At 42.8% G+C, this 22309-nt stretch overlaps 1 pseudogene; it reads right to left on the bottom strand.

Moving 5' to 3' along the window:
* Window positions 1-7580: 7580 nt before the first annotated feature.
* Window positions 7581-22309, bottom strand: part of LOC128929860 (histone-lysine N-methyltransferase SETMAR-like) — an 85746-nt pseudogene continuing 71017 nt past the window's right edge.

The raw sequence follows: 22309 nt of genomic DNA, 5'->3' as shown, positions 1-22309 counted from the left end.
AGCAACAGTTAACCATTTTCTCTGTTGCTTGAGGGTTTGCAAAGCAGCCTTGCTTCCAGGATCTCTCTGAATATCAACAGGTCTGCAAAGGTTTAGAACAAGTTAGGTGGAGATGCTGGGACTCAACCCTTCTGAGTTTAAATTTGCTTCTTTTTATTTTTTCTATTATACCATCTCACCTGTCTGAAGCAGAGAACGTTATAATCCACTGTGTGTGTGGAGAACCTGTATCCACAAAAGGTTTAATAACACAGCCCATTGTTAAGATGCTACATGGGGCTTTCTAGAGCCCTGCAGGAATGCAGAGGAAGGAGATCCTCTGAGCTGGACTGTGAGAGGAACCTTTTTATTTATTTTTTATTTTTATTTTTCTATGACAGAATCTCTCTCTGTCGCCCAGGGTGGAATGCAGTGTCGCAATATTGGCTCACTGCAGCCTCTGTCTGCTTCCTGGGTTCAAGCGATTCTCCTGCCTCGGTCTCCCAAGAAGTTGGGATTACAGGCATGCACCACCACGCCTGGCTAATTTTTGTATTTTTAGTAGAGACGGGGTTTCGCCATTTTGGCCAGGCTGGTCTCGAACTCCTGGCCTCAAATGATCCACCAGAGTGGCACCTTTTTAAAGGAGAGAAGTTTGGGGAAGGATTAAATGTAGAAATCCCATGAGCAAGGGAGTGAAAGTAGAAATAAGTCATTGCTCTCTTTCTTTCTTCCTTCTTTTCCAAGTACCTCTTTTTTTTCTTTTTTCATTTCCTTCTGTACTTCCTTCTACCCCCAGTAGAAATCATGACCATTGTTGGGTTTTTGTTTTGTCACAGCCTCTAAGAATAAAGAAGAGAAAGGAGAGAGAGAGAGAGAGAGAGAGAGAGAGAGAGAGAGAGAGAGAGAGAGAGAGAGACAGATTGGTCAGGGGCAAAGGGACTAATCAAAAAGAGAACTATGTAACGTGTAGCATTCCCCCTTTTGGTCCCAACCTACCTATAGGTTGAATCATGTGAAATTGAAAGCATTTGTTGCTTCTTTAAAATTTCCTTTAAATATGTCAATTTCATGTACTTCAACTTAAATATATGAGGATGTTAATGAAAATGTTTCTGGATAAAGCCCAAATACAGGAGTAGTCCTTGTCAAATCAGTGTGGGATCTGATGCCAACTCCCGGATGGCCCCGTGACACCAGCTATAAGAACCCTCAACCTCCTGCCTCTCCTGGGTGCCACTGTCTTATTCACGGTCCTTTTATAGGCATCTTTAAAACAGAGTCACACAATACCCTGGAAGGTGGGAAGGCTAGTTATCGCAACTTGGCTGCCGTGAAACCAAGGGTTCGTCAGAAAAAGCACAGACCTGGGTTCGAATCCAGAACTCCAATTCTTGGCCATGTGACCTTTGGCAAGGTATTTGCCTTATTTGGCCTCAGTTTCCCATGTAATAAACGGGATTACACGTATCCTGTCATAATTATACATCACTAAGTGAGAATATGCATGCGAAGCCCTGTCTCACAGTTCCCAACTCAGAGTGAGAAATAAATGGGAGTTATTTTAGAATACATTGTTGTTATTATTATTACTATTTGTGACAGAGTGTCACTCTGTTGCCAGGCTGGAGTGCAGTGGCGCGATCTCAGCTCACTGCAACCTCCACCTCCCGGGTTCAAGCAAGTCTCCTGTGTAAGCCTCCCAAGTAGCTGGGACTACAGGCACACACCACCACACCCAGCTAAGTTTTGTAATTTTAATAGAAATGGGGTTTCACCCTCTTGGCCAGGATAGTCTCGATCTCTCGACCTCGTGATATGCCTGCCTCCACTTCCCAAAGTACTGGAATTACAGGTGTGAGCCACCACATCTTGCTAAAATACATCGTTATTAATAATAAACCATGGTGTCGCAGAGAGAAGATGTTCCTTCTACCCTTGAGGGTTTGATAGTTGCATCTTTGAAATACACCATCGACAGGCAGATTAACTCGGGAAAAAGTATACAGATTTATCACATGCCCAGAAATTATAGGAAAGAAAAGTGAATACCCAAAAACCAGTAAGGCTTAGTAGCTTATTGGCTTTCTTCATAAGGGAGAAGGGAAGGGGTCAGTGGACAATTTAGAACAGAGGAAACGATTTGGGGGAAAGATGAACAGCCCCTTGGGAAACAGATGATAGTTTGTGACAAAGTTTGCATGTGGGTGTCGACTTCCAGGCCCCTGTCCTGTGACATGAATTAATCCTCCCTACTTCATGAAACTCCAGGGGAGAGAAGGGTGACAGTTGAGCTCCTTTTGGAGGACCTGTCTTTAGGCATAAAAGGAATACAGAGAAAGCCTCCCCCCCACATTTGCTGTTTTTTAAGTACTCTTGGCTTGAAGTAATCAATACATCAAAGAAGCATATTTTGGGGTGGCGTTTTCTGAACTCCTTCAATAGGGAGGCCTGAATGAATCTAACAATTCAAAAATTGCGTTTTCATTTGCTCACTTTGCCAGACTTGGAAGCAATACAGGGAGAAGAGGATTGCTGCATGTGTATCTGTAGACAGGTGGTTAAATGCCTATGAAGTGCTTCATCTGGCTGAGCCACCAGGGAGGCAGGCTGCATGGCCCCTCTCCAGGTGACAGCTGTCCATCTGCCAGGTGCACAGCCCATCTGACTGCTAGAGAGTGATGTAGAAACATGACAATGGCAGGAAAGGCTTGCTAAATATAAAAAAGGCTGCAATCGTTCTGCCAGCGAACTGGCCACACTGTTCATCAACCTTCTATGCATCCAAACCATACAAGTGATACCATATATAATTTTGCTTGCTAGCATTCTGTTTTGTTATTTTTTGTTTTGTTCTGTTTTCAAGACAGAGTCTCACTCTGTCCCCCAGGCTGGAGGGCAGTAGCGCCATTTCAGCTCATTGCAATCTCCACCTCCCAGGTTCAAGTGATTCTCCTGCCTCAGCCTCCTGGGTAGCTGGGACTACAGGCATGTGCCACCATGACTGGCTAATTTTTGTATTTTTTTGTAGAGATGGGGTTTCACCATGTTGGCCAGGCTGGTTTTGAGCTCCTGGCCTCAAGTGATCTGCCCTCCTCCCAAAGTGCTGGGATTGCAGGCATGAGCCACCATGCCTAGTGTGCTTGCTAGCATTCTGAGCAGCTTGAGTTTCCTGGTCAAAGGCTCCAAGGGCAATTTAAGAGGGCAGATTGCCCTATCCCTCAGAAATGGGAGATTTATTCTTGTATTCTCATTTATGGGATGTGGAAGTGTAAAACACACACCTACTGTGTGCCAATCACTGTGCTCTGAAAATACAAAGGTAAGACAGACATCCAACAAGGAGCCTGAACCTGAGTGGAGGAGATCAAGAAAGAGAGTCAGATTTAAGACAGAGTGAAGGGGTAGATGCAAGGTCTGTGAGGTCTAAAGCTTATACTATTTACTGAGGTTCTGTTAAAAATCATAACACCAAAATAAAATTACAAAATGAGGTATTAAAGTACATGGCTAAATATTTGTTTAGAATGAGAAAATAAGTCATAACAGATTTCTGGAACCTTTTGAGATGGAGATCTCTTTCTTCTGGGTTCTCTTTGGGCAATTTACCAAAAAGAAAGAAAAGTACATATAGAGTCTTGTTGATTGCTCTCTACCTTCTCTTCCCCACTTAGAGAACTCCTTCAATGATGCCTGCCACTCAAAGAGGCCCTGTGGGGAGGGGCCCTGAGGCTTAGGCATTATTGGCCTCAAGGCCAATTCAACTCTGAGAGTGAGAGGTGTGTGTGTGTGTGTGTGTGTGTGTGTGTACACTGTAGGTAAATGTAAGATGAAGCCCTCCTGGAGGAAGAGACCCATGAGCTGAGCTTGGAGAGATGTGAGCAATTAGCTAGGGGGATGGGAAGGAATGAGGCTTCCAGACAAAATCAGTAGCCTATGCAAGGGGGGAGGGTGGGCAAGTGGATTTGGAATCACTGTGCTACTGTGTGTTGTTTGCTATGATCAAAAATGTGTTTGTAGGTAAAAGGGTGTTTAGAGCAAAATTTCCCATTGACTTGTAAAATTTGGGCCCTGGAGCATGGAAAAGTGGGCAATAAACATCAGACACAAAATGCAGCCAACCTTATTCACACATTGGAACCTCCAGGGTCAAAGTGCTTCCTTTTTTATTACCCAGAGCCCTTCTTCTGGGAATGGTAAGCCCCCTCCTTTCCCATGTATGGCAGTGAATGCAGAGAAGCCTCCTCTCCTCAGGAATGCTGATCAGCCCGCCTTGCTCCCTCTCCTCTTTGCTGCATTTGACTTATGTTACCGATGTTTTTGAAAGGGTGGTATAACCCCTCCTCCCTGGGTCCTGTTATTTAAAAAGAAGGTATTTTAAAACGTTTTCTGGCCAGACCAGCAAACTATCGTGATCTGTCCTGAACACAGTCAGTGCTCAGCAAATATATGATGGAGTCTGTTGCTGAGTGCTGAGTTCAAGTCCCTATTCTGTGGTTTGATCACTGGAAGGCTTGGGCAAGTTACTTAGTTTTCTTAGCCTTAGTTTCCTTGTCAGGAGACTAAATGAGATATGAGTGTAAATTGTTTACCAAAGTGCCCAGCACAAAGGAAGCCTTCCATTAATGGAAGCTGTGAGACGATCATTCATTCTTTCTTCAGATTTGCTGAAACCTACAGGTGCAAAGATGAAGATGACAAACCCTGCTCTGGAGGAGCTCATGGCTCCATGTGAGGGACTAGAATATAGATGAATGAGGACACTCTGTTGCAATGGAGCTTGGATAGAGCAGGCCAGCATTCTCTGGAATAACTCCTCTCTGCACCTAAGTAGGCAATGCTTAGAGTTCAGTGCAGCAGAGGGAGTAGACATTTGCCAGGTAGATGTGTTGAAAAATGGCGATCTGGGCAGAGAGAAAAGTGTGCCCACATTTGTGGAGGCTGAACCTGTAATTCTGATTCTGGGAGTGAAGGCCGGATGGAGAAAATGAGATAAACAGAGGAACAGAGGACTGATGCAAAGGTTTTATATATGGGGCTACGGATTTCAAAGTTTGCTTCGTAGAAAGCAAGAAGATAGTGAATACATTTCAGCAGAGAAATTATTCATACAGGATTTTGTCTTACCAAGATTGTCTTTGCTGTGCTGTGGTAGATAGGCTGATGCATGTGTGTATGGGGGACAGGGGGAGAAGACCAGGTAGTAAGGCATCTTCAATAGTGCTCCCCCAACTCCAACCCCACAGACACGTTATACAATTTATAACCAATTTATTAGAATTTGCTTATAAATTCTGTATTCACTCCAGACATGAACACTTAAGAAGAAAGCCTAGATTTAGAATACTATATTTTCTTTCATCATCATTTTTTGGGTGTGCCCCATCCTGAACCTTAAATCATATTCCATATCCTGCACACTGGCCTGGGGCTAGCACATAAAATCCACAGACAGCAACCTCAGCTCTGAGCAATTATCCATCTGTTTGCTCTCTCTCTTAATAACAGCTGCCACTTACTCATCCAACTAATGTAAGCAGAATGCCCACCACATATCTGGCCCTGAATTACAAGGTAGAAATTAAAAAGTGAATAATATAACCAGAGTATCTGCCTTCAAGAAATTTGTACACTGATAGAGATCCTTTTATAGACTAGGTGCATTTTTCCCATGTGCTAATCCCAACAATAATGTAAGATGCAGATATCATTATCCCCACTTTAGAAAGTAGGAAATAGGAGTATAGGAAGGCCAGGTGACTTGTCTTAAGCAACACAAATAGAAGTTCTTTCTTGTTCTTAACTATTTGTCTTTTACTCTTAATCATGACCTTGCTAGGAGGGTGCTATGGTTTGAACGTGGTTTTCCCACTGAAACTCATGTTGAAATTAGATGCCTCATGTGGTGGTGTTGAGAGGTTGGGCTGAGTAGGAGGTGTTTTCGTCTTGAGTATGGGTCCTTCCCTAATGCCATTCAGCAGGGGCAAGTGAGTTCTTGCTCTCCCAGGAATGGATTAGTTCTGCAAGACTGCAGAACACATTACAAGAGTCTGCCTTCTTATTTTCCTTTGTTTTTCTCTCTAACTTTTTCTCTTGCCATGTAGTCTCTTGGCACACACCTGCTTCCTTTCCACTTTTTGCCATGAGTGGAAGCAGTGTGAGGGAGGCCCTCACCAGATGGAGCTGCCCAACCTTGAACTTTCCAACCACCAGAATCATGAGCCAAATAAATGTCTTATCTTTATAAATTACTCAGCCTCACAAGTTCTGTTGTAGCAAAACACAAAATGGACTAAGACAGAGGGGAACTTATTTCCCACTCCTGATGTCCCCTTTTATGAGGAGGAAACTTCACTAGCAAAACGCAACTGTCCCTTCTGACCTCTCCAGATAAGAAGTAACTTGAGGAAGTAGCAATTTGGAAGGAGACACTCTCCCTACCTTAACCCTTACCCTCATTTCCTCTTGGACTTGACCAATCTCAAAGCATACCCTCTGCCCTCTTCCTCTGTGCCCCACCTGCCACCAAAAAAATTCAGTACTGAATGTTTAAGTAACTCATCCACGGTCACATGCAGATTTGGAGCAGGTTTTACCTGAGTCTGCATCCTTGGCCGCTGCATTAGTTTTCTAGGGCTGCCACAACAAACTATCACAGTCTGAGTAGTTTAAAAACAGAAACGTATTGCCTCACAGTTCTGGAGGCTACAAGTCTGAATTCAAGGTGTTGTCAGAGTTGGTTTCTTCTAAGGCCTGTCTCTTTGGCTTGCCAACAGCTTACTAATCTCCTCTGATATCTTCACATGATCTTCTCTGTATGTGAATCTGTGTCCTTACCTCCTCTTCTTATAAGAACAACAGTAACTTTGGATTAGGGCTCACTCCAATGATCTCACTTAACCTTAATAACCAACCTACATTCCTTCCTTCCTTCTTTCTTACTGCCTTTCTTTTCTCTTTTTCTTTCTTTCCTCTCTTTCCTTTCCTCCCTCCATCCCTCTTCCTCCCTCCCTCCCTTCCTTCCTTCCTTTTCTGAGACAGGATCTCACTCTGTCACCCAGGCTGGAGTGCAGTGGTACAAACATGGCTCACTGCTGCCTTAATCTCCTGGGCTCAAGTGATCCTCCTGTCTCAAGAGGTCCCTCCCATATAGCTCAGACCACAGGCATGTGCCACCATACTTCACTAATTTTTTTGACTTTTTGTGTAGACTCAGTCTCACTTTGTTGCCCAGGCTGGTCTTGAACTCCTGGGGTTACTCAATCCTCTACCTCAGCTTCCCTAAGTGCTGGGATTCCTAGTATGAGCTGCCATGCCTGTCCCTTAATGACCTCTTTAAAGAGTCTGTCCGCAAAGACACTCAGCCATGTTCTGAGGTACTGGGGATTAGGACTCCAACAGAATTTGGGTGGGGGACACAGTTCAGTCTATAACAACCACACTGTTTAGTGGCCAAACAACATTGGGTATAAAAACAACAGAATGTAAGAGGAAAGTTCTCAGGAAAGTATAAATAAATGCCTTCCCAGGGTATTAATTTATAAACAAATAAATAAACTGCAACCTGAGGTTGGTGCAAAGGTAATTGCAGCACATCTTTACTAATCAAAATAGGAACCATTACAATTACAATTAACACAGTTTTGCCAATGAGAAATAAGTTTGTTTATTCCTGTAGCATAAAAATCCATGCTTCAGGATTTGATGAACTCTTGGAAAGCATTTTCTGCATCCTGTTGGTTGTGGAAGCATCTTCCCTGCAAAAAGTTGTTGAGATGGTTGAAGACATGGTAGTCAGTTGGCGAGAGGTCAGGTGAATAGGGCAGATGAGGCAAAATGTTGTAATCCAATTTGTTCAATTTTTTTTTTTTTTTTAAGACAGAGTCTCTGTCTCCCAGGCTGGAGTACAGTGGCACGATCTCAGCTAACCGCAACCTCCGACTTCTGGGTTCAAGAGATTCTGTCGCCTCAGCCTCCTGAGCAGCTGGGAATACAGGCGCACACTACCATACCTGTCTAATTTTTATATTTTCACCATGTTGACCAGGCTGGTCTTGAACTACTGACTTTAAGTGATCTGCATACCTTGGTCTCCCAAAGTGCTAGGATTAGGGGCATGAGTCACAGCACCCGGCCTAATTTGTTCAACTTTTGAAGAATTGGGAGTATGATGTGCAGTCGGGTCCTGTCGTGGAGAATTGGGCTGTTTCTGTTGACCAATGACAGCTACAGGTTTTGCAGTTTTCGACGTATCTCATCAGTTTGCTGAGCATACTTCTCAGATGTAATGGTTTCGGTGGGATTTGGAAAGCTATCGTGGATCAGACCGGCAGCAGATCACCAAACAGTGACCACAACCTTCTGTAGTTTTGTTTCGTGAGACAGAGTTTCACTCTTGTTGCCCAGGCTGGAATGCAATGACATGATCTCAGCTCACTAAAACCTCCGCCTTCCAAGTTCAAGCGATTCTCCTGCCTCAGTCTCCCGAGTAGCTGGGATTACAGGCGCCCGCCAACATGTCTGGCTAACCTTTCGTATATTTTTGGTAGAGAGGGGGTTTCATCATGTTGGCCAGGTTGGTCTCAAACTCTTGACCTCAGGTGATCTACCCACCTAGGCCTTCCAAATTGCTGGGATTACAACACATGTGAGCCACCACACCACCAGGCCAACCATGACCTTTTATTTGGTGCAAGTTTGGCTTTGGGAAGTGCTTTGGAGCTTCTTGGTCCAACCACTGAGAAGATTGTTGCTGGTTGACTGTAAAATCCACTTTTCATTACGATCTGGCCAAGAAATGGTTCATTGTTGTGGCATAGGATAAGAAAAGATGACACTTCAAAACAACAATTTTTTTTTTTTCACTCAGCTCATGAGGCACCCACTTATGGAGCTTTTTTGCCTTTCCAATTTGCTTCAAGTGCAAATAACCGTATAATGGTTGATGCTGAATTCTTTGGCAACTTCTCTTGTAGCTGTAAGAGGATCAGCTTTAACAATTGCTCTCACTTGGTCGCTGTCTACCTCTGATGACTGATCACTATGCTCCTCATCTTCACGGCTCTCCTCTCCTTTGCAAAACCTCTTGAACCATAACCGTGCTGTACGTTCATTAGCAGTTCCTGGGCCAAAGGCATTGGTGAGGTTGCAAGTTGTCTCTGCTGCTTTACAACCCATTTTGAACTCAAATAAGACAATTGCTCGAATTTGCTTTTTGTCCATAGCCTAAAATAAACATAAACAGCACGAAGATGTTCACAAAAAACATAAAGCGAGAAATGCACATTAAAATGATGTATAACATAACCACATTGATTTAAGAATGTACTCTAGTGTCAAACGGCCAATTTCAACAATGCAAAAACCGCCATTACTTTTGCACCAACCTAATACCTGTGGGAATTAAGAGGAAGGAATTATCTCTAGCTCTTGAAGTGTGTCAGGGATTTGAGGAAGAAGCAAAATGTGCATCAGTGCTCTTAGCCACAGCAATCAAAACCAACTCTGGCTTCCATAAAGAGATTTTTTTTTTTTAAATTCTGGGAAGAATATGAGGAGACTCACAGAATACAAGGAAAAGATGCAGAGCACGTCTTGTGAAAAAATAAACAGAAGTTGTTCCAAGAGGTCTGGATAGCAGGAACCGATGAAGAACTTCAGAATGCGTCTTCCAGAATGAATCTGTGTGTTACTTCTGCCATTACAGCACATCCCTTCAGAGTCACATTCCAAAGACAGAAAATTCAACAAGGCTATCTTGAGACATGTGTCCACTCTAGCTTGTGGAACCTAGGACACTCGGAAAAAAGGCTGAATCTAGTAGGAGCAGGCAGTACCCTAAAGAGATATCAAGGCCAGGGGAGTAAGAGCTGAGTAGGCAAAACAGCACCACAGGTGGACATAACATACCGAGGTAAAAGCTGGGGAAATTGAGACTTAGCTTTAGGGGTAACTGACATCTTAAGAGATCTAGGAATTATAAGACACCTTGCTAATTCTAAATGATGGAGTCTTTCTACTTACCACATAGTGCACCGGTCTGCCCAATCCCAGAGTGAATACATTAATATATGAGTACATATATAAATAAACAGGCAAATACATGACTAGGCTGGAATTCTAGAATTTCAATCCACTTATTTATATATACTCACCTGCACTCCTAAATTGAATTGAAGGTCTAGGTATGCTTAATAAGAGAGCTTTCTTTATTTGGTTATCATCAATATTCAATGAAGAATTTGAATCCACATAATCCACTTATCATAAAAGAGGAGCAAGTTCTAGTTTTTCCTCCTGTCAATTCACCTGGGCTTGGACAAACTGAGGAGACTTTGTATGCAGCTAAACTCCTGCAGGTGATCTCCGCTTTCCTGCCCCTGCCAAGCCCACCAGGCAGGGGTAAGGCCCAACTCTGTGTTCACAGCAGCATTTAATCCATTATTGAAACTAACAATGTGAACAGCTTTGTCTTATACATGCAAGAGGGCAGACCACAGCTCCATGTTTGGGGAAAGGGAGCTGGGATGGGTCAGGCAGACAACAAGCTCTACATCAATCAATTTATCAGTTATGTATTGAGCCTCCACCTATGTGTTTAGTGATAAGCAAGCCCATAAGTGAAAAAGCAAATGATGAACAAGCCAACAGTTACTTCTCAGGAATGCCTCATCTCTATCGCTTTGTAACTAAGACCTGAGAGCAGACATGTTAGACAAACCCAAACATCCTCAGGATACCAGACCAGGACACTTTAAGACTCTCAAAGTCCGGCCGGGCGCGGTGGCTCAAGCCTGTAATCCCAACATTTTGGGAGGCCGAGGCGGGTGGATCACGAGGTCAAGAGATCGAGACCATCCTGGTCAACATGGTGAAACCCCATCTCTACTAAAAATACAAAAAATTAGCTGGGCACGGTGGCGCGTGCCTGTAATCCCAGCTACTCAGGAGGCTGAGGCAGGAGAATTGCCTGAACCCAGGAGGCGGAGGTTGCAGTGAGCCGAGATCGCTCCATTGCATTCCAGCCTGGGTAACAAGAGTGAAACTCTGTCTCAAAACAAAACAAAAAGACTGTAAAAGTCATAAGAGCAAGGAAGGACTAAGAAACTGTAATAAGAACAGAGGAGAACGAGAAGACATTGCTACAAAATGGAATGTGGTATTCTGGATTGCCTGGTAAAACACAGAGAGGACTGTATTGTGGTAAGTAGCGTCCCCCCAAAAAAAGTATTTCCACCAAGAACCTGTGACTGTGACCTTATTTGGAAATCGGGCCTGTGCAGATGTAGTCAAGTTAAAATGAGGTCACACTGGGTTAGGGTGGGCCATGGAAGCAATATGAAAGAAGGAAAATTTGGATACAGAGACACAGACATAGGGAAAAACAGCAAGTGGAGAGGGAGACAGTGATTGGAGCGATCATCTACAAGTCAAGAAACAGCAAGAACTGCCAGCAACCATCAGAAGCTAGAAGAGGAAATGCAAAATGCCTTCCTGGTGCCCTCAGAGGGAGCACGGCCTTCTGGGCACCTTGATTTTGAACACCTAGCCTCAGTCAATTTTTGTACTCCTACTATGTCAGCTACTGCCCCAGTTAACAATAGTGGTCACATACACGCTCAGACACACACACACTAGTAAGTGTCAGTGCTTAGTGTGTGCAAAGACCTGCTTGGCTCTTTGCTTCCATTTTTTTCATTTGTTTTTTTGTTTTGTTTTGTTTTGTTTTTGTTTTTGTTTTTTTTGATGATCTCACTCTGTCACACAGGCTTGAGTGCAGTGGTACAATCTTGGTTCACTACAGCGTCTGCCTCCCAGATTCAAGAGATTTAAACAACAGAGTAAGTTCCTGTCGTGGCAAGCTACCCAGCCTGTGGTATTTTGTAGTGACATCTCTGAAAAACGAATATAAGGACATGAATGGAAAAATGGTAAAATATAGATCAAAGCTGAGGCTCAGTCAATAATAATGAACCGACGTTGATTTCTTCGTTTGACAAACCTACCACCCTGATGTACAATGTCCTCAATAGAGTGAATTGGGTGAGGACTATACCAGATTCTGTGTGCTCACTTTACAAGTTTCTATAAATATAAAATTATTCCAAAAATATTTTTAAAGTTTATTTTGGAGGAATAAAAGGCAACACACAGGCTGTGTCATCTTTGAATTGTCAACTCCCTAAGCTTCGGTCTCTTCATGCATTAAACGGAGATAATCATAGCCCTACTCAGAGTTGCGGGTTTTAAAATGCGATAATGCATATAAAGTGCTTAGCAGGTCACACCTTTTTCCATTTTGATTCTGTCACTTGATCTATTTGCCAGCCTTTCCAGAATCATGTCACAATGAATTTGCCCAGTTCATGCCCTCCTTCATTCTGTAGCTTAAAATATTAACAGAGAAAAGGACAGGACCCTTCAGGCTGCTGCTGGATTCAGTGACAGCAACTCCACTGAACAAGGATAGTCTTCTAATTCGCTATGGATCCAGCTAACTCATGTGTTACATCTCAGGTTAAAATCTAGGCACCTCACAAATCAGCATTTCCCACATGCCCAGTAACTGAGTAACCTTAACAAAAATAAATAAATAAATAAGTGAAGTTATGCTAGTATTGATACGATGCAGACAAGGAAAATTCTTAAGTGACATAACATAATGGTTAGGTGGAGTTAGATTAGCTAGATTCAAACTCTAGCTATACTACTTTCTGGTGGTGTGCTATATTCAATTACACTTTCTTAGCCTCACTTCTCTCATTTTATAAAATAAAGACAAAAATACATTTTTCATAAAGTTGTTACAAAAGATTACATTTAAAAATACATGCCAAATGGTTGGGCACAGTGGCACCTGCCTGTAATTCTAGGAGTTTGGGAGGCCAAGGTAGTTGCTTAAGGCCAGGAGTTCAAGACCATCTTTGCCGACATGACAAAACCCTGTATCTACTAAAAATACAAAAATTAGCTGGGCATGGTGGCCCGTACCTGTAGTCCCAGCTACTTGGGAGGCTGAGCCATGAGAAGCACATGATCCCAGGAATTAGAGGTTGCAGTGAGCCGAGATCGCACCACTGCACTCCAGCCTGGGTGACAGAGTGAGACCCTGTTTTAAAAAAAAAAAAAAAAAAGCATGCAAAGCGCCAAGCCATAGGTCTTTTCACAGAATAACCACTGCTGACACTTACTAGTGTGTGTGTCTGTCTGAGTGTATATGCAACCACTGTTACTAACTGGAGTAGTGACTGACATAGTAGGAGCACAAAAATTAGCTGTTTGAGGATAAGCCTTGTACACATGAGGACACAAAGATCCAAAGGGAGGCTGTGACTGGCCCAAGATCACAGTGCAAGTCAATGGCAGAGGTACCAGTAGAATAGGACTCATGATTCCTAAGGCAGTTACTCTGCAGAGATCTTGGAAATAATCTAACTGCTTTTATTTTATAAATATGGAAAGTGAATCCCAAAAAACCACACAGGATGGAGCTTATCCAGGGCACCATGATTTATTAGTGGTAAGTGTGATGCCCTATCCCATGTGTTTCAACTCCTGCTCCATGCTTTTCTGTGACCCTTCTGAGTTCTCAATAGCACCTAATAAAATCTATGCATCAAGCATCCAGTCTGCAGGTGAAGAGTTGACTGTTGATATCTAGCATCTCAAAAGCAAGGGTCAGCTCTGAGAGGTGTCAGACCTTTCAGCAAGGACAGTGGAGATGAGGACAGTAAAGCCCGGGCAGCTTTGATTCAAACATAGCACTTGCTGAAAGACCTGTGGTTGTACCTTAATGTAAATACTGAAAAAAGCACAGTAATCACAGAGGCTTAGACAGTTTGCATCCCAGCTAAGCAGTACTTTGGGCACTTGGAAGCATCAAGAATATTTCAGCCTAGCATGGCCTCATTCACACTGTGGACGTACGAGAAAATCATTTCTTTCTGTGCTATAGTCAATATTAGAAATAACAATAACAGAGTTTCAAAGTGCCTTGTGGTTTTCAAAAAAGACATTTTGACTTTCAGCCATTGTCTCATTTGAGCCTCACAACACTACTTCAGGTTATTATTGTTATTATTTTATAATAGCCCCTACATTATACATAAGAAAACAGGTCACTGGGCTCAGTGGCTCATTCCTGTAATCCCAGCACTTTGGGAGGCTAAGGTGGGTGGATCACAAGGTCAGGAGTTCAAGACCAGCCTGGCCAAGATGGTGAAACCCTGTCTCTACTAAAACTACAAAAATTAGCTGGGCATGGTGGCAGGTATCTGTAATCCCAGCTACTCAAGAGGCCAAGGCAGAGAATTGCTTCAACCTGGGAGGTGGAGGTCGCAGTGAACCGAGATCATGCCACTGCACTCCAGCCTGGGCTGGAGTGAGACTCCATCTCAAAACAAAAGAAAACAGCAGGGTCAGGGAGATAGAGTATTTGATATGGTCTGGCTCTGCGTCCCCACCCAAATCTCATCTTTAATTGTACTCTCATAATTCCCACATGTTGTGGGAGGGACCTGGTGGGAGATAACTGAATCATGGGGGTGGTTTCTCCCACACTGTTCTCATGGTAGTGAATACGTCTCATGAGTTTTGATGGTTTTCTAAGGAGAAACCCATTCACTTGGCTTGCTTTGCCTGCTGCCATCCAGGTAAGACGTGACTTGCTTCTCCTTGCTTTCTGATATGATTGTGAGGCTTCCTCATCCATGTGGAACTGTAAGTCTATTAAACCTCTTTCTTTTGTATTTACCAAGTCTCAGGTATGTCTTTATCAGCAGTGTGGAAACAGACTAATAAAGTATTGGTGCCTTTATTGACAAATATATATTATCAACAATGATGATAAGGAAATTAGTAGTTGCAAATTTTGCTGAGCATGTATCACTGTCCCAAACATGTCAAAGGTATTGGTGGTTTAATTTCTGCACAACTCTGTGAGATTGGTGTAACATTGTCTAGTTTTATTCTGAGACACAGAGAGGTTAAGCAACTTACCTGAGATCACATAGCTAGGAAATGGAGGAGTCAAGATGTGATGTCAGGCAATCTATTTCCAGAGCCGTTGTTTTTACCATAAATTGTAGCAAATGTGGCCTCTTGCTAAACAATAAACTGTTAACACTTATCCTTAAGGAACTCACAGGCTAGTTTGGGGAACCTGACGCATATTGGATCATTACAATTCAAGGAGATAAAAAAGATAAGATGCACTATCAGAGCAATGACAGCAGAGTGACAAAAATCAATATGTTGGATCTTGGATTGAAACCCAGGCCTCCTGCCTGCATAGTCAATATTTGCTTATTCTTTCCTTTATTCGATAAATATTAGATTGAACATTATAACTAAAAAGAGTCAGTCTTCTTCCCCGGAAGAAGCAATCATTACAGCCCAGAGAAAATGTTTCTCAAAACGCGTTAATCCCATCACAGCCTTAATTCCGATGTGAACACGTCAAGAGTTCATTGATCATAAACTGAAGTGAGAGCTAGTCAGTTCTCCACCATTTTAACCCACACCCCCACCCTGACCACTGCCATAAAGAGGCACCAAGGAACATTTCTTTAAATGCATTTAGCAGTGGTGCCCTGATTTAATATAGCCTCAAGTTAAATTGTTTTCACTAATACAAGCTTAATGAGGGCCCCTTTAATCCCCTCAGCAATTTTCTTTTCAGCGGCTGGGTCTTGGCTCTACCAGGAGAACTGTGCTCTCTGGTGGAGGGTCTCCAGCTTAAGTCTTTTGGGGAATTCCAGGAATGTAGCAATGATCAGCACATTCTTTAGATGTAAATAGGGGTTTTGAACCAATCCCCACAAAAACATCTTTGAAAGATGTGGCTCAGATTTCCATACCTACTCCTTTTGGGGTCAGACATATCTCAGAATACACTTTCCCCAATACAAATATTTTGGGGATAGGACAGATTAGCTTTTACTTTAAAAAGGCAAAGAAAATGGAGCTTTATTCCTGAAATAACTCTAAAAATTCTGCTATAAATTTCACTCTCAAGCTCAGAGTATGTGAGGTGAAATTATAAAATATGCCTGCTGCAACGTGACTTCCAAATATGGCTATAGCTCTTTCATTTTTTCAAATAATCACGAGAATATCCACCTAGCCTATTAGCAGAAAGATGCAGATTTGAGACGTTTTCCAGCAGTGGCTGTGTAAGTGTATCAGCATATCCACTCCATTTAAGGGGAGTGGGGCCAGGGCTGGGGTTCTGATTCTTAGTAGTGTTATATCGAACTGAGCACAGAAAGTCAACACCAGAACAAAAGTATGCCAAATTACAGGGTTTATTGCCGGCGAGTACGAAGGACTCACGTCTCTCCAACCTGTGGCCCCGAAAGAAGAGAGACAAGACCTTTTTATACCCACAAAACCACCTTGGGAGTGGGGGTGGAGATGGGAATGAAAGCTGTCAATCACCTCCCAGGCTAAAACGAGGGTGAGGGGCTTCAGACATTCCGAGGGCCAGTGGATTCAAATCACCTCCTGGGTGGAGAGGAGGGTGAGGGGGTTCCAGACTTTTCGAGGGCCAGGGGACTATGACATTCTGATTGTTATTTAAGGGGTTCACAGATGCTGAGATTAACATTCGTTTACACATCGTTTGGGTAGGGGTGGGATCCATAGATTTTTAATTACTTGGCACCAGGATGGAATTATCTGGGGGTGCTTACTCTGGTAAACAAAGGCCAGCAATTCTGGCATTTACAGATAAGAGGAGGTATGCAGCTTTACCTCAATTTGCATCCTGCTAATGATCTAGCAATTTACAAAAGCCAAGGTTAGCAGTCATTGTGAGGAGAATGGAAACAGTTTAGTTCTTTATAAAAATGGCATTGTACAGGTTCTAACTCTAGGCCGGCTATATCAAGAAGTAACAAGTAACAAGTAACAACAGTAACAAGAAGAGAAAAAAACTGATGTTTGATCTGTTAACTATAATTTCTTCTCACTGCCACACTGTGCCACTATGAGACTGGTCCTGCCTAACCTGATATTTGATGCACCTCCACTGCTACTGAGATGACCTTTTTGATCTAAGTCATCGATCAGAATACAAAAAATCTCCATGGCGGATGACAAACGAAATGTAGTCTCTTGGCTTCAAAGCTTAACCAGGGTGCCTGGGTACAGTTTCAGCCACTACTTTGACAAAGCCGGCTCTCCTCTTCACCCTCCACTTAGAGCCTGGGTCACCTACATAAGCTAGCTAGTTTTCGGGGGTCTTTCTGATCTTTTCTGTCACTAGGCATCAGCTGGATCACCCTGGTCCATCCTGGCCCATCTTCCTCACTTGTTTCTGTCATTAGGCTTTTAATTCAAACTATTGTTTTATTTTTCTCTTCAGAGATCAGCTTTACATGCCAGACATCTCAGTGAATGACACCTTGGCCAAAGTTCTGCCCTTCTCAATCACCGCTTTCCTCATGGATACCTGTTCATTCTAAATCTATGCAACTGACAGAATTATTCAGTGACTCACCTGAACAAACATTTCCTTCAGGACTTCTCTCACTACCTCTAGTTCCAGAAGAGGCTGGTATTATTTTTCAGGAGCAGCAATATGATCTTAATAGCAACAACACGTATTCAGAAAGCAGCAACTGTTGAAGGGTGTGAATGAATGAGATTGGGAGTCTTTTCCTTTTAATCATAACACAGCATCATGTTTTGTCCTCAGAGTAACTAGAGTGGCATGGAATTGACATTGGATGCACTGGTCAGGGCAGAGAGAGAAGGCAGCCAGAACGGTAGATGGCTTTGTCTATCTTCTTCTCTTCTGGCCCGGAAGCTAAGCAATTAGGAGCAAGTCTACCTGTGCTTATTAGCTGATCAGCTGAGGGTGAGCCTGGGGAACAGATGAAGGAGATCAGAAAGGAGGTTCTGGGACTGGGTCTCTACCCCAACGTAACTCTTGAATGGATTAAGCCAGCTCCCCTTGAATGTGAACTCTTGAGACTGCAGGGTGAGTGTGGTTGCTCCTGTGCACTCAGAGTACAAATTCATTCAAGAAAACTGCCCTGGCTGGGTGTGGTGGCTCAAGCCTCGAATCCCAGCACTTTGGGAGACCAAGGTGGCTAAGATCAGGAGTTCAAGACTGGCCTGCCCAACATGGTGAAACCCCGTCTCTACAAAAATACAAAAATTAGCCAGGAGTGATGGCAGGTGCATGTAATCTCAGCTACTTGGGAGGCTGAGGCAGGGAGGATCGCTTGAACCTAGGAGGCGGAGGTTGCGGTGAGCTGAGATTGTGCCATTGCGCTGTAGCCTGGGTTATAGAGCCAGGCTCTGTCTCAAAAATAAAAATTAAAAAATAATAATAATAACTGCCTTGTTTTTCTGAAAGCCCTGGGCCTTTACCCGTGTTTGTTCCAGAGGCCCAGGCAACTGCCCTTACCTGCTTGTCTTTTTCCAGGGACCTCTGGTCAAACAAATCAATTTAAAACATCAAGTGCTGGAGGAACACAAACACAGGCAGCAGGAGAGTCTGCAAGGTGCCAGGCTCTGCTTTCAGCTGCTCTGGGTTTCCAAGCACGTTCCAAAAATACAACCCCCACTGCCATGGCAAACCTGCCTTTGATGAAAGACAATGTACAATCTCTAATGTTGACACAGAACAGATGGGATTTTGATTTTTTTTAAATTTGTTTTTGATAGAAGAGAAATAGGCATAAAGGATTTTTTCTTTTCTTTTTGTTTTTGTTTTTTTTTTTTGGATTTGGACTTCTATTTTTTTCTTATCACATGCATACCTAACACAGAATCTTTCCATTCTCTCTCTGTTTGTTTTTGTCATGGGTTATTTCTGTAAGTAGGAGTCTCTGGTTGATCAGGCCTTGCTTTTCTCATTAACCAAACAGGTCGAAGGTTATTGGTGCCATGTCCCTTTTATCTAGAAAAAAAAAAAATCAGTCATGGGAGCCACACATGAAGGGTGTCCTCAGACTTACAGGCAACAAGGCAATGGCTTATCAACAATGATGTACTGAGTGACGGCTGAGCAGGGGGTACGGTAAGGGGAGGTGGAAATTATCCCTCACCTACCCCACGTGCTGTTGTAGTCTAAATGCAGAATGGGCATGCCCTGCAATCTCAGCCTCAATACAAGCCCCAGCAGATTGCAGCCCATAAACCCCTCCTAAACACGCCTTTCAGAGCCACCCCTTGTCATAAAGCAAGCCCTTTCCAAGCCCTCCATAATTCCTCAGAGCATCATCTGTGCACAGGATGTTCTTGCAATTGAGGGAAGTCATCCTCACATGATTCCATTCCCATAACAACAGTTGTTACAGGGGCAGATTGCAGCAGACACTGAAAGACAGATTAAGTCCTCTACATTAACCCCAAATTGTCTGAATAGATGATGATAGGCAAGCCAGACACTCAGTGGCTCAAGCCACATTATACCTTAGTCTTATACTTTATTTCGTTCTATTCTACAAAACTCCTGGGCAGAAGGTGAAATTTAGAGAGAGAGAAAGAAAAACGCAGCAAGGAACCATGGCTCAGGGGAGTAGGATGTTCTGCTCTATGTTGAGAGTGCCTTAGCCTTTGGTTTCAATCAGACAGGCTGCTTCTAGGGCAGTTGGACTGAATCAAAGGGATGAAAGGCAGATTTGTGTGGAAGAGGGAGCACAGGTTTCAGTGGCCTTCCCAAGTCCTGCTCATAGGCCCACCACTTTATAGGAGTAGGTATGGTGGGAGGAGGGCTGAGGGAGATTTACTAGGTTACCAGACCAGTAAGAATACACACTGGGAATCTTACCCCATGTTCTCCTAGATTCCAATCTCTCCAACACAAATTAAATTCCCCTAATAATTTTTCTAGAATAATCTGGAAATATGAATAATTCCCCAAACAACTATTTCACAGAAAAAAAATAAGTTTATACAGATTTTTTTTTAAAGTTTTACAGAGGCCAAAAAGATTGCTGGATTATTTCATTTTGTGAGCTACCTACAAAAAAAAAAAGAGATTTATTTATATATTTTATATATTCCACATGCATTGGCAGAGCATCCTCTTGGTGGATTTCCAAAACCCAATGTCATGGCATGCAACAAAGAGGACACTCATCCCTTTATTTGCCCTGTTACTGGTAAGTTTCATGGTACATAATAGGTGTTCAATACATGCTTTGGCTTTTTAAAAGGTTTGCTCTAAATGTCATGATTTAGTTCATGAGCATTTAGTAAACAAGCAGGATGTCCTCAACACTGATGACAACAATGACGATGTTAGTAATGAAGAGATAACGAGATAGAAAAAGAACCTGTGTGGAAGGGAACCGTCAGTTTTCTAATGAGCGGGCCTAGGTCAAGTGAGAGTGCCGGAGTCTGAAATCAAATCCCTTTTCTATCACTTGGCAGGAAGCGTCAGCGAGGCACAGTATGACCCATCCTCACTTTCTTTGTCTTTAACTGGAAATAAAGATTCCTCACAAGCTGTGAAAATCAAATAAGAAGATTGCATGGAAACGTACTTTGTAAATGGGGTTATACAAATATAAGAAGGTAATTCCATTGTCAATTGCAAAGAACCACATAGGCCTCTCAGGATCCATTTAAGTTTTAAGACATCTTAACTACAAACGATCTATAAAAATGCAGAATAACCAAGGATGACTATTCATTTTTTCATTGCTGCATAATACATGACCAAAACATTTAGCAGCTTAAAACAACTCCCATTTATAATCTCACAGCCTGAAGGCTGGGAGTCCAAGCAGACTCAACCGAGTTCTTTACTTAGGGATTCATGAGGCTGACATCAAAGTGTGCTGGGTTCTTCTCTAGTGACTCTGGGGGCGAATTTGCTCCAAAGCTCATTTGAGCAGAATTTACTGGCAGGACTTAACACCTTGGGTTGTAGGCCTGAGGTCCCCATCTTCTCCCTGGCTGACAGCTGTATACCACTCTCAGCATGCAGGGCCTACTCTTAGGTCCTTCGCCCATGGTCCTCTCCATCTCAGCAACGAAAAACCCCACTAACATTAACGCTTCCCCCTCTGACTTCCTCTTCTGCTGCCATATAGAGAAACTCTCAACTTTGTCTTTTTTTTAATTATCATTTTTTATTATTTTTCTCGCTGCTTCTGTAGCCACTGATCTCTGCTTTGAAAGTGATTAGATTTAGGTCGTCCAGAATAATTGCTCTTTTAACTAACACAAAGTCCACTGATTCGTAACCTTTACTACAGCTGCAAAATTCCTTTTGCCATAAAATGCAACATAATTTCCTAGTGCGATATCACATCTTATCCACAGAACTGAGGATTAAGACTGGATATCTTAGGGAGGAGGAAATATGATGACCTTATGAGAAGATGACCCTAAATATGTATACTATGTCTATTTAATAATATAGACATAGTATATCCCTCTCCTCATTAAGAGTAGGGGATAGAAAGAAGGGAGGGGAAAATATATTTTTTAAAAATTGGAGGATAACCTCCATTACTCTCCATGTCTGGCACAACTTCTAGCAAAATGTGGGTTAACACTGAATAGAGATACAAGACTTCCTTGGGGACATCTGCTTTTCAATCTCAGCTTTCATAAAGAAAATAATATTGAAAGTATATGGCCGGGCACGGTGGCTCACGCCTGTAATCCCAGCACTTTGGGAGGCCGAGGCGGGTGGATCACGAGGTCAAGAGATCGAGACCATCCTGGTCAACATGGTGAAACTCTGTCTCTACTAAAAATACAAAAAAATAGCTGGGCATGGTGGTGCATGCCTGTAATCCCAGCTACTCAGGAGGCTGAGGCAGGAGAATTGCCTGAACCCAGGAGGCGGAGGTTGCGGTGAGCCAAGATCACGCCATTGCACTCCAGCCTGAGTAACAAGAGCGAAACTCCGTCTCAAAAAAAAAAAAAACAAAACTATCTTTGTCTTAGTTAACTATGTACTTTCCTTGCTTCCCCTCACCCCCACCGTGCTGTCTAGCAAAATACCTAGCACATAGTGAGCCCACAATAAATAGGGTTGAGTAAATAAGTGAAAGAATGAATGAATGAAAGAGTTTTTCACTTAGGCTGAACTGAAGGTATCCACTGGTATCTGCATACCATGCTTAGTTGTTGTTAGTTTGTTTGTTTGCTTTGCAAAAAAAAAAAAAAAAAACAAAAGTTGCAGAAAGCTCAGTGTTAAGATTTTGGTTTTGGTTTTGTCTTTTAGGCACTTTTTTTTTTTTTTTTTTTTTAAGTTTCCTCAGGGATTTGTTCCACTATCATCACCTTACAGGGAATAATGCTATTCTCATCCAGCATAAAGGGGCCAGGCCCTCTCAGTCTAGAGGGAGATTTGCAC

The sequence above is a fragment of the Callithrix jacchus genome, chromosome 16, assembly GCF_049354715.1.
Source record: "Callithrix jacchus isolate 240 chromosome 16, calJac240_pri, whole genome shotgun sequence".
Lineage (NCBI taxonomy): Eukaryota > Metazoa > Chordata > Mammalia > Primates > Cebidae > Callithrix > Callithrix jacchus.
The sequence above is the reverse complement of the archived record's forward strand: the minus strand, read 5'-3'. Positions and strand labels throughout refer to the sequence as shown.